Here is a 12,850-nt window from a genome sequence, read left to right as displayed (position 1 = left end):
TGCAATGCCTCAATGAAAGATCTAAACCATATGATTTATACTCTAAAAAAAATTAGTCAATGATACAATTGAAGCTCCATTAGAACTTTATAAAGAGCATGAACTTTTCTTTAAGACTATTCATCCGGATATACTTGGACAAGAACTCGGGTATTAAACCTTGGTCAGAACCTAGACAGAGTTTGCCCAAATCTGACTCAGGCCGAAACCCGATTGAATCCGAATTTTTAAAATCCTGAATTCGTGTTGAATCCGGATTTTTTTTTTTTAACACACCCACACGTGACTTTGTTCTATATTTCACGTTCTTCATTATTTGTTGGTAAACGACAAGTGTGCATCTCCAACGAATCACCTTTTTTTGTTTTCTTTATTTTTTTTCTTTTTGTATTGTAATTATTGTTAAATAAAATGCACACGCTCTACACTTGGAATTCGATGATACTTATATTTAATTTATCATGTGTCAGCTATATTAAATTGCTTTCTTTTGCAGCAGCATATTCTCTGACATCTATGTAAGTTGATTCAATTAGAATTGCATATAGATATTAGAAGAGGGGCGGGCTTTGAGAGAGTAGAGTAAAAGAAGGAGAAGACCTTGGGTACTGCTTTTACAGTAAGGGTACTGGTTGAGAAAGAAGGTACACAGACCTTGGGTAGAGAGAAGCTAGGCAACTGCAGATAAAAAGTAAAAATATATATATATGGGTAGTAAATGGGGGTACAAGCTTGGACGCTTTGCTTGGGTCACTTGACAGTTGACTGCTTGGGTGACTTCAGAAGCTTATAAGCTTGGGTGCAGACTTATTCTTTGCTTGATCTTGATGTGAGTTGACAGTTTCAGAAGTTGTCTACTATAAACCAAAAACTGAATTCAAAATAAAAAAAATCCGGTACCCGATTTTAAATCCTTTACCTGGATTTCAAACCCGTGCCAGCATCGGGCAGTTCGGATTTTGGATATCCAGGTTCCGGGTTAAATTCGGACCGAAACCCGAAATCGAAATTTGGTTTTTCGTGTTCTTGACCAGGCAGGAAAAAAAATCTAGCTCAAATAAACAATCTTACTTCTTTTTCATAAATAATGTGTGATCTCATACACCACCTACTCTTTTCCTTATTATATAGAGTATCACAACCTCTCTCTCTTAAATTCCTAACGTCCTCGTCGGACCCATTCGTCATAGGTGGCATTACTTAAATTCCATATTTCTGGTTGAGATAGGCTCTGATACTATTTGTAATGTCCCAATAAAAGACTCAAACCACATGACATATATTCTAAAAGGACTAGTCAATGATACAATTGGAGCTCCATTGAAACCTTATAAAGAGCAAGAACTTTTCATTTCTAAGCAATGTGAGATCTCATACATCACCTACTCTTATCCTTGTTATATGAGGAATCACATATGTACTATTTTGATATGATTTTAGGTGGCAAAAAGATTATATATTGCTGGCCAACAACGGTAATTAACATGCTATGCAGTCTTGACTCGACTATATGAACTAGAGCATGATACCAGTTTTGTCCACGTGATGTTTTGAGAGCCATTGTTGAATTTGCTTCTCTGTACTTTAGTACATATTCTTGAGGGAATATTTATTGTAAAAAAATTCCAATAATAATTCTTGATGATTGAAGTAAAGGATATGGTTCTTTTGTTATACATCCACCTTTTCTGTTCTCAATTTTCAATATGCATTTGAGTGTAACGCCCTGGTTTCAAAAGTCTAGGGAGTTAGCTTATGTCGTTGAAAATCATTTCCCATAACACAATTATATATACTTTAAATGTTTTGTAAAATATAAATTTATATATTCAACATAAATATATACATTCCTCCACATGGACACCAAAAAAATACCTCAACATAATAAATTTAAAATTTCCATAAAAAACTCATAAATATCCATGTCTCAAACTACCAAAATAATATAAAATACTAAATAGGACTCTCCAATAATTACTTATACCCTTTGGCACTTATTCATCTAAAATCATCAAACATTACTAATACTTCATACTCTTGATTTCTAGTTGAACCATTACAATTATTTGAAAAATATTGTGAAGATAAGGGGTGGGTTATCAACAACTCAGTATTCAAAAAATATATACTTTTATGTAAATATGAGCATTTACATAATTCAAAATACAGAACAAAACATGTTATCAGAACATCAGACCAACATTTCAAAATGTTTATATTCAAAAGCCATTTGGCGTAGCATGACTGACCATCATCATTTTATCATATCATATCATATCAAAATATCAATTCATAACAGAGCCTAGGGGTGTAACCGGTCCAGTTTGGTTCAGTCTTAGGCATAATTTGAGACCAAACCGATATGCACTGGCTTTGTTTTTTTAAGAACCGATTCCGAACCAGTTACCCAGCAAACCGGTACTTCCAATTTTACCGATTCGGTCCGGTTTTAATATACTATATTATACATTATATAATATATATATAATAGTATATTACAGTATATAATACTATAGTGATAATATATTGTAGTATATTGTAATATATATTATAATTGTATTATAGACTATAGTGATATATTATAATATATAGTGATATAAGATTTTAAAATTTAATATTATATTAATTAGTAATTTATCATATAATACAAAACTACTTTTATATATAATTATATATTATATATCAAAATTATATACAATATAAAAAATTATAATATATATAGAACCGGTCTGATCTGGTTTTAGAAAAAGAAAAATCAGAACCAGACTAACTGGTTTTAAGAAAAATAAAACCAGCATCAAACCGAACCAAACTCGGTACCGGACCAAACCCATCAGTTTGGTCCGATTTATCAGTTGACCGGTTTTTTTACACCCCTAACAGAGCTCATGTTTAACCTCAGTGGTAGGATGGTGCATGTCTGCGGTTAACCAACCAGAACCTATTACTGTTCATCACCCAAAGTGATGCACTCAGAACATAGATCATTATTATATCTCGTGGCGAGGTCAAAGGCCACTATTGTATCCCATGGCAGAGTCAGAGGTCACTATTATGTCTTGTGACAGAGTCAGAGACCACTATTATCACCCGTGACAAGGCCATATATAAGAACAAAACAGAATCATAATCATCTGATCAAAACCATAAACAAAATCAGATATAAAATCAGAAAATCATGCCAAAGGTTTGCAGATGTACAATCATATCAAAACAAGCTACTGAACAATTTATATCATTTTCACATAATTAAAAACATAAACAGAGCATCATCACTTAATCATGCAAAAATTTTCAGATTTCATATTCGCTAATTTTTTTCACAGTTCAGAAACAAAATGTAAAAAATAAGCTCATGTCTACAACAGTCATGACAACAAAATATTTTTCTCTTCTTATACAGATTTCATGGGTAATGCAGATAAACTGACTGGGATTGTTTTCAAGTTTTCTTTTCAGAACAAAACATGCACATTTTTTATAAAACCTACTTCAGTCCATTCGTCTATGTAAAGTCTAGCATAGGAACCCCACTTATTCTAACTTTTAACTTTTTTTTTTAATTTTCCAACGACAGTACCGAACGAATATAAATCCTCACCTATAAAATAGACGCATAACTTATGTAAACTTCCAATAGTATGTAACTATCTAATTAAGCACGCGCTTTCTAATTAAAACCTGAAATACTTAAATAACCTAGACTTCATTTAGTGTATAATCATAACCCAAAAAAAACAAAAAGTCATCACTCCCCAAATATTTTGATTTTCATATAACTTCTCCAAATAATTTCACGATTAATTCATTTTATATTAACTCCATAATATTGACACTAATCTTCCAACTTTAATTTTTCGATGTTCCGTCAATTTTTCTAAAATATTATGACCTTTCATATATCAATACTTCTTGTTAAAACCCAACTCAAACATAAGCCCAACCCAATTTAAAACAAAACAGTTTTTTTTATTATAAACTTGTGAGAGCTAGCCCACTTAAACGTATTAAGAAGGGCCACTCCTAAGGGGCTTGAGGGCCATAGCCCATTACCAATTTAAAGGAGTGGGAACTCTGGAACACAAAAGGCCAAGAAATGCACAGAGGTACATGAGAGAGGGAGAGACAGAGTGAACTCACTGAAGGAGGAGGGAGGTGCGGCGGCGAATCCTGAGTGGTCGGAATGAAACGCTAATCACGACAGTTTCCTCTATGTGGTGGAGTCTTGCGGGAGGAAATGGCACCGTGGTCTCAACCCGGGAATAACGGAGTAGAGGGAGAGATTTTGCAACAGGGGACTTATGGGGAGGACGTGTAGCGAATCTGGGCTCGCAGGAGGCTTCCGGTGTCACTTTCTATGGTTGATTTCGGCATCGTGGTGGTCGAACAGAGGAAGGTGGCTGTGACTTGTGGCTCACGGGAAGAAAGCAAGGGCTCTGTTTATGGGTGTAGGGAAAACAGGGGCTTTCGGTGGTCTTACAAAGGGTGGGTAATGGTGGTGCAAAGCAGTGGTTGGGTGGTGCCACTGGGTGGCCTGCTGGACATGCATGGAGGCTGTTGTTTGGTTCTATAGGGGCTGAGGGAGGCAGGTTGATGATGGAGGCTACGGTGGTTGGGCATGGCTGGGGTTCGTGCTTGGTGGTTTATGGTTGGATGTGTGAGTGGTGGCGGATTTCACATCTTACGATGTTGATGTATGGCATTAGTGAGGCTGGCTTCGATGGTTCATGGTGGAGGATAGGCTATTGCTCTGGTGGCTTGCTCGACATGTGTGTTGGGATTTTGCTCCTTTTGTGAATCTCACATCGGTGGGGAGAAAAGTGAGAAGGAGGCCTCAAGGCCTATAAATAGGGTGCTTGGCCTATCGGTTAATTACACCAAGTTATAAGCTTAATTAGTAACTTGTGACTCTAGTAAAATTCCTCTATTAGCTTTTTCTTGCAAAAAGGAAAGAGGTGAGAGTTAAAGTTTTACTAGTGGGAAAGTTTTGTGGGTGTCATTTGGGGTGAGGAGAAAAATTGTGTGATTGTAATAATTTTTCACATAGTGTATTTTCTTCTCTCAGTCTGGTGGTTTTTTCTCCTGTTTGGGAGTTTCCACATAAATTCTTGTGTTGTTATTATTTCTCTGTTTTTCTTCATATTTTACCAAAGGGTGGATCCTGGAGGGTAGATTTGGGAGGTCCAAATTCCTAACAAGTAGTATCAGAGCCATTAGGTTCTTTTTGGTGTGTGGAGCTTTGGTGTGGTAGTGTAGATACGTATAGTCTAAAGAGGTTTAGTCTAGGAGATTGATATTTAAGTGGTCCAGTGTGACCCTCCAATATTTCTTGGAAACCTTGAAGTTCTGTCTAGAAAAGAATAATCTTTCCCAAGAACTTACTTAGTGAATACCATTCATTTCTATGGTAAAATTCATCGAGACAATGTCAGGAAGTAAGGTTTCAAATCCTATCAGATATGAGGTGAAGAAATTTGATGGGAGAATCAATTTTGACTTGTGGCAAGTTCAAGTCAAGGATATTTTGATCCAATCAGGATTACACAAGGCGTTGAAGGGCAGATCAACCCCTGAAGTCAATAGTGATAATAGCTTGACTGATGAAACAAAGAGCAAATCTGTAATGAGCGATGAAGGTTGGGAGGATATAGATTTAAGAGCAGCAAGTGTGATACGTCTGTGTCTGGCCAAGAATGTTCTTGCAAATGTACATGGAATATCTACGGCAAAGGAACTTTGGGAAAAACTCAAAGAGTTGTATCAGACGAAGGGGGTCTCGAATCGGGTGTACCTGAAGGAGTAGTTTCATACACTGCAGATGAGTGAAGGTACAACTATTTCAAATCATTTAAGTGTTCTCAATGGCATTATCTCTGAGTTAGAATCTATTGGAGTTAAAATTGATGATGAGGATCAAGCCTTGACGCTCATCTGGTCTCTTCCACCTTCCTATCAGCATATGAAGCCTATTTTGATACATGAGAAGAATAAAATAATTTTTTAGAGGTTACCAGTAAACTCTTTTCTAAAGAGAGAAGACTAGGTGGTGGAAGAAATGGTCCACCTAAGAACTTTGCATTGGTAGTAGCTGGAAATGGGAAGAAGAAGAACTCCATGAAGATGAAAGTAGTCTCCTAGGGGTGTGGACAATTTGGGCACGTTAAGAAAAATTATCCAAGAGCAGGAGCAGGTTCGGCAAGTGGCTCCAAGTCAGTAAATGGAGATATTGGTATTGAAACTAACGTTGTGTCTCTCTCCATGGAAGATAATATTTTTTGAAAAAGGACATGTACATCCTCATGGCATGCCGCTAATTCTCAAAGTTGTCATAATAGAGGATGTATTAATATTAGCGGGTTCACAAGTTTGCACATAGACATTGGTTTGGCATTAATGCAGGGTGTGTGATGGAAATTCATGTCGATGGTTGATGAACTTCCAAGAAAGCCAAACGTGGAAGTTGCACCATAATTTTTCAGTAAGGTTATTTTTGACATGGGCCGAAATTGAAATGCTTGGAATTGGTTTATTCTGAGTGGGTATGCTTTTATGGTGGAGCATGATAGCAGAAGTTATGGAGATCTTCATTGCGGTGGAGCGTGGTTGTGGGATCAGCCAAAGTCGCAAGGTGGAGATTGTTGGGATTTTGCTCCTTTTGTGAATCCCACATCTATGGAAGAAAAGTGAGGAGGAGGCCTCAAGGCCTATAAATAGGGTGCTTGGCCTCTTAGTTAATTACACCAAATTATAAGCTTAATTAGTAACTTGTGACTCTAGTAATATTTCTCTACTAACCTTTTCTTGTAAAAATGAAAGAGGTGAAAGTTCAAATTTTGCTAGTGGAGAAGCTCTGTGGGTGTCATTTGAGGTGAGGAGAAAAAGTGTGATTTTAATAATTTTTCACATAGTGTATTTTCTTCTCTGTGTCTGGTGGTTTTTCTCCTGTTTGGGAGTTTTCGCGTAAATTCTTGTGTTATTATTATTTTTCTGTTTTTTTTTCATATTTCATCAAAGGGTGGATCCTGGAGGGTAGATTTGGGAGGTCTAAATTCCTAACAATGTGGTGGTGGTGAGGCTCACGGTGGTGCTGCCGTGAGAAGTGTGACGGGGTTGGTTGTGGAATTTGGTGGAGAAACCGAAGGGTTGAGGCAGTGGGGAAGTTGATTTGTTGGTGTAGGTCACTGTGCTTGGGTCCTAATCGAGAGAAAGAGGGATGTAGGGGTGAAAATAAATGTGGTGTGGGTGAGTGGGGAGAGAAAATATCGGAGAGGAGAGGTGACGAGGAGAGGTGGAATTGGGAGGGAGAAACTGTCTGGGCATGGGGAAGAAGAGGAAAAACAGAGGGGTGCTGACCTTCAGACCTTTAGGAAAGGACGTTGTTTCCTTCTCTTGCGTGTTGGGCTTTGCATGGCTTGGGCCTAGGCTTAGGTGTTGGCCTGGGTGTTACATTGAGTCTTTGGTCGTTTTGCTTTTCTTATTTGTATTTTCATCCTATATACATATATAGAATGATATTTAGGTTTACCCCTAAATTTGGAGTTGACTAATTTGGTTTCATTCCATGTCAATTGATGCATGGGCCCACATCCTAAGCTAAAACTCTTCTTGGAGTTGGGTGCAATAGGTACTAAAAATGTTCTTGCTTGGTAGAATGGATGTGTAGTTTCAAGACTTGTGAACTGCAATGCAAATATATTTGTTTCTTGGTTTTTGGAACGGATTTGCAGTATTGAGGGGACATTGAAATTAAAGCACTGAAAGGTAATACAAAATGATCTTGGATTGTTATTTTGAAAGGCTCTAACATCACAGATGGAATTGATCCCTGCAAAATCTATATGATTTAAATGACTTGATGGAATTTTTTAATGTCTTGGTTGGGCTTTTGTTGCAATGGTGTATGTTCTTGGAGGCATGCAATTATCCTTATCTTTATGTGCTTCTCGTACGCTTTTTTGTTTAAAAAAAAAAAAAACAGATCTATGAAGTAAATGGCAGAGCTATCAGTTATGCATATTGTACTTAGGGCATCTCTCATGCATGGCCTTTTCCCATTGTATTCCTTTAATTTCTTGGTATGCTTTTTTGGTCAAAACAGGTACAAGAATTACTTAGACATACTCATTCTCAAAAAAAAAAAAAAAAGTGCTAGATCATACACCTTGTTGACATATTACAAGGCTAACCATCTTATTAAAACACATTCAGATCCCCACATGATCAGTTTTGAGAATTAATTTAACCCCCTTTCATGAAGTAGCACTACCACAGGGAGGCGTAATTATGGGGACGCTGTGCAATGAAGTAGCACTACCACAGGGAGGCGTAATTATGGGGACGCTGTGCAACACAACAGTCTCCATTGTGAGACCTGAACCGAACCCAAACAAGACTCCCCACTCCAACCCATCTCCTGTTGTTTTCTTTCCTTCTTCCTTGGATTTCTTCCTCATCTCATCAAGCACAAACAACACGCTTGGACCCAACATGTTCCCATACTCGCTTAGAACATGCCAACTTGCTTTGAGTTTGTCCTATTTCAAACCCAGATATTTTTGGATCTGTTCCAGAATCGTCCCCAAACCAGGATGAATAACATAAAACAAAGAGTTCCAATCACTTATGCCGCCGCGGATTGAGCTAAATGCTGTAGCCATGCTATTCTTGATGTTGCTACCAATCACGTAGGGCAAAGTTTCAGATAAATGGACTGTGACACCCATTTCACGTAAATATCCAACACTTGCGCCTTCTATGTTTGGGACAATCGCCTGGCTAGCCCAAACTAGCTCAAACAGTGGATGTTCAATCGAGGTATCAAGATTGGCCCCAACAATAACAGCTGCTGCACCATCTGCAAAAAGTGCTTGGCTTTTCAAAATGTCTAGATGGTTTTGGAACGCCCGTCCTTGTGGTGGGTCTTTTTATAAAATATTTTGAGAAAGGACGACGGGAATTACCGTCTGATTTAAAAATTTTTGCTTCTTCCCAGGGTGCAAGACTCTACGTTTATAAAATAAAAATGTGCTTTTACAATAAAAGAAGTTTATAGCGGAAAACATCATTTTTAATAATAAAAAGGCCTCTCTTACATTTAAATGCTCGTGCCTAGACTTTCGTGCTCTTCCCCATGGGCCGTGTCTGTCCCGACGCGTGCTTCATTTCCTTCCCTGTGGGAGGAGGGATATGCATAAAAACTAAAATGAGTCGAAGACTCGTAAGCATTACTTCATGAAGTTAAGATATAACAACGTAGGTTTTCATTCATGCATTCATAATTCGTACATACTATACATACATGCATGCATGCATACGTGCGTTCATTTGAAAACGTCACTGGACGGGATTTTCTTTTTTTTTTCGTAAAACGTTTCACCCGTCAGTGCCTTCATTTCTTAAAGTGCATTCGTGTATGCGTACATACGTATATACATACATTCTTTCTTTTCACTTTCATAGGTCGGTACACACTGTTACGCCCCGTGTGTTAGGGTTAGCAGCCTTTTGACCTGGATTCCACCCGTGGCCACAGGTTGGGAATCCCTTTTCATAGGGGGCAGCACTGGGTGCACCACCAGTACTACTTACCCGGCATTGCAATCTGCCCATTCATTGGTACCCTTTCATTCATTCATGTGGCCGTTACGTGTCTTCATACATTTCATTCTTTTATTCATTCATTCATGCCAGCTTCGAAGAGATGGAGCTTCATTCATTCATGCCAGTTCTGAAGAGCTGGAGCTTTCATTCAGTTCTTATGTAACGCCTGTCCTTGTGGTAGGTCTTTTTATAAAATATTTTGAGAAAAGACGACGGGAATTACCGCCCGATTTAAAACTTTTTGCTTCTTCCCAGGGTGCGAGACTCTACGTTTATAAAATAAAAATGTGCTTTTACAATAAAAGAGGTTTACAGCGGAAAATATCATTTTTAATAATAAAAAAGGCCTATCTTACATTTAAATGCTCGTGCCTAGACTTCCGTGCTCTTCCCCATGGGCCATGTCTGTCCCGACGCGTACTTCATTTCCTTCCCTATAGGGGGAGGGACATGCATAAAAACTAAAATGAGTCGAAGACTCGTAAGCATTACTTCATGCAGTTAAAATATAATAACGTAGGTTTTCATTCATACATTTATTATTCGTACATACTATACTTACATGCATGCGTGCATACGTGCGTTCATTTGAAAACGTCACTGGACGGAGTTTTCCTTTCTTTTCGTAAAACGTTTCACCCGTCAGTGCCTTCATTTCTGCAAGAGTGCAGTGCCTTCATTTCTTAAAGTGCGTTCGTGCATGCGTACATACGTACATACATACATTCTTTCTTATCACTTTTATAGGCCGGTACACACTGTTACGCCTCATGTGTTAGGGTTAGCGACCCTTTGACCTGGATTCCGCCCGTGGCCACAGGTTGGGAATCCCTTTTCATAGGGGGCAGCACTGGGTGCACTACCAGTACTACTTACCCAGCATTGCAATCTGCCCATTCATTGGTACCCTTTCATTCATTCATGTGGCCGTTACGTATCTTCATACATTTCATGCTTTCATGATTTCATTCATTCTTTCATTCGTTCATGCCAGCTCTGAAGAGCTGGAGCTTTCATTCAGTTTTTTCATTCATTTAACATGAGAAAACATTTCTTTTCGTGAGAAAACATCGTTTCGTGAGCATGGGCTCGAACGTCATCTTTCATGACGTCCACGAGCATCACCTCGCGGCATTCACAAAAGTGTCGGTTCGTACCGTCCATAAAACATAAAGCACGGGCTCAAACTTTGCCTTTCGCAGCTTCCGCAAGCATTACCTTGGACGTCGGCCTTCGTGGGGTCCGCGAGCATCACCTCGCGGCGCTCGCGACAGCATCGGTTCGTAGGATCCACGAAGGCGTCGGCTCAAGCTCTTCTTTTATGCATTTACATCAGTTCATTTTCTTTGAAAATACATACAATAGATACATCTTATAGTCATCCATTCGCATGCGTACAAGTAATAACTTTGGGTGCGTAAAAATGGACTTTCACGGAAGGGTCGTACGTACATATACGTTTGAAAGCATGGCATCTTCTTTCGTGAGCATTTTCTTAAAGAGAAGAGTTTTTCCTTTTCTTTTCGTAATTTCTAGAAAACTCCAGAAGGGCATGAACGTAATACTTACCTGGACTCCATGTTACTTTCATACCATGCAGTCCATTCATGCGCGTGTCAGCTGGCAACCTACATGCATACATAATCTTAACGTCATTCTCTATCTAATGCATAAGTAACTGAACTAGAAATAGGACTACACTATACTTAGAACACTCTCCTTCTATCTCATGCACTTACGTGCCCTTTACTACGTTAAAACCTTCGGGGACCCATTGTGGTCACCGCATCTTCCAACTCAACGTCTTGTCTCGAGTGCTCATTCACTAAAGTGAACCCATAATTCACCTTAGGATTAAGATACTAAGACATTCGTCTTATTCTCCTTATTGAACTCATCTTGATGCATGACTCAGACCAACTAAGTCACGCATCCCAATCCTAGACAATACACCCGTCACTACCTTCATACATCTTATCCCATACTAATCCTCATTCTCATCCATACAAGCCACACGGCTCTAATGTGGCGCCCCCAATCCCCCTTATATAAATACACAGGGATCGAGACGCCAGGATGGTGACAACACGGTCACACATCCCAACGAAGTGCCAGTGTGTGTACATGCAACAGTGTACAAATATAATAACGCAGCGGATAGTCAACTAAGTACCAGAATTTAAATACAAATATTTAACACAATTTATCTTTAAAAATTATACAGTCATCCCAAATATAATACAAAAGGTAAATACAGTAATTGATAAAAACACATCTCACTAAACAGGAGCAATCCCAGATCACTCCTCCAACGGAGCCAAGCTAAGGCTCGTCATCACCATCTGCATCAAAATCTGCGATACCATAAAATGGTACCACAGGTAAGTATAAACCAAACAACTCTCGGGATAAAAATACATTAATGCAACCAACAATATAGCAAAATACAGTTAACCATAAAATACCATTTTTTCCCAGAAAAATGATTATTTCCAACACACGCCAAAAATCCCATTTTGGCCCAAAATATCCGTAACACATTTTCCCATAAAATGATTCACACAAACAATCCAATTATCGGACACTGTAGGCGGGAATCGCAGGCGGGACTCTACCACCGTCCCTGCTTACCACCATCCCTACCGCGTGCACCGTAGGCGGGAATCACAGGCGGGACACAACCACCATCCCTGCTTACCACCATCCCTAACGCGTGCACCGTAGGCGGGAATCACAGGCGGGACTCTACCACCATCCCTGCTTACCACCATCCCTACAGTTCCTTTACACACAATAAATACTTAACAGAGCACTGTAGGCGGGAATCACAGGCGGGACTCTACCACCATCCCTGCTTACCACCATCCCTACAGTTCCTTTACACACAATAAATACTTAACAGAGCACTGTAGGCGGGAATCACAGGCGGGACACAACCACCATCCCTGCTTACCACCATCCCTACAGTCTCTTTCCTTTTACTCACATGAAAATCCAAATCCAATAAATACATAAACATGTATGCAATACACGAAAACCCAGTTTTCTTTACAAACATGATCATGCATGCAATATGCGATGTACGTGAACAAGTCATAACCAGCAACCACAATTCACAATGCAAACAAACATAACTCCGTCCACAATCCATCCAACCCCCGAAACTCCTCGGACTCAGTCCGGCAAAACAACCCAATTCACAGATAATATGCGTTAGTGCAAAAATATATTTAAATCACGAAAGTTCTTT

Source organism: Juglans microcarpa x Juglans regia, chromosome 8S (genome assembly GCF_004785595.1).
Source record: "Juglans microcarpa x Juglans regia isolate MS1-56 chromosome 8S, Jm3101_v1.0, whole genome shotgun sequence".
Taxonomy (NCBI): domain Eukaryota; kingdom Viridiplantae; phylum Streptophyta; class Magnoliopsida; order Fagales; family Juglandaceae; genus Juglans; species Juglans microcarpa x Juglans regia.
Note: the sequence above shows the minus strand (reverse complement) of the source record.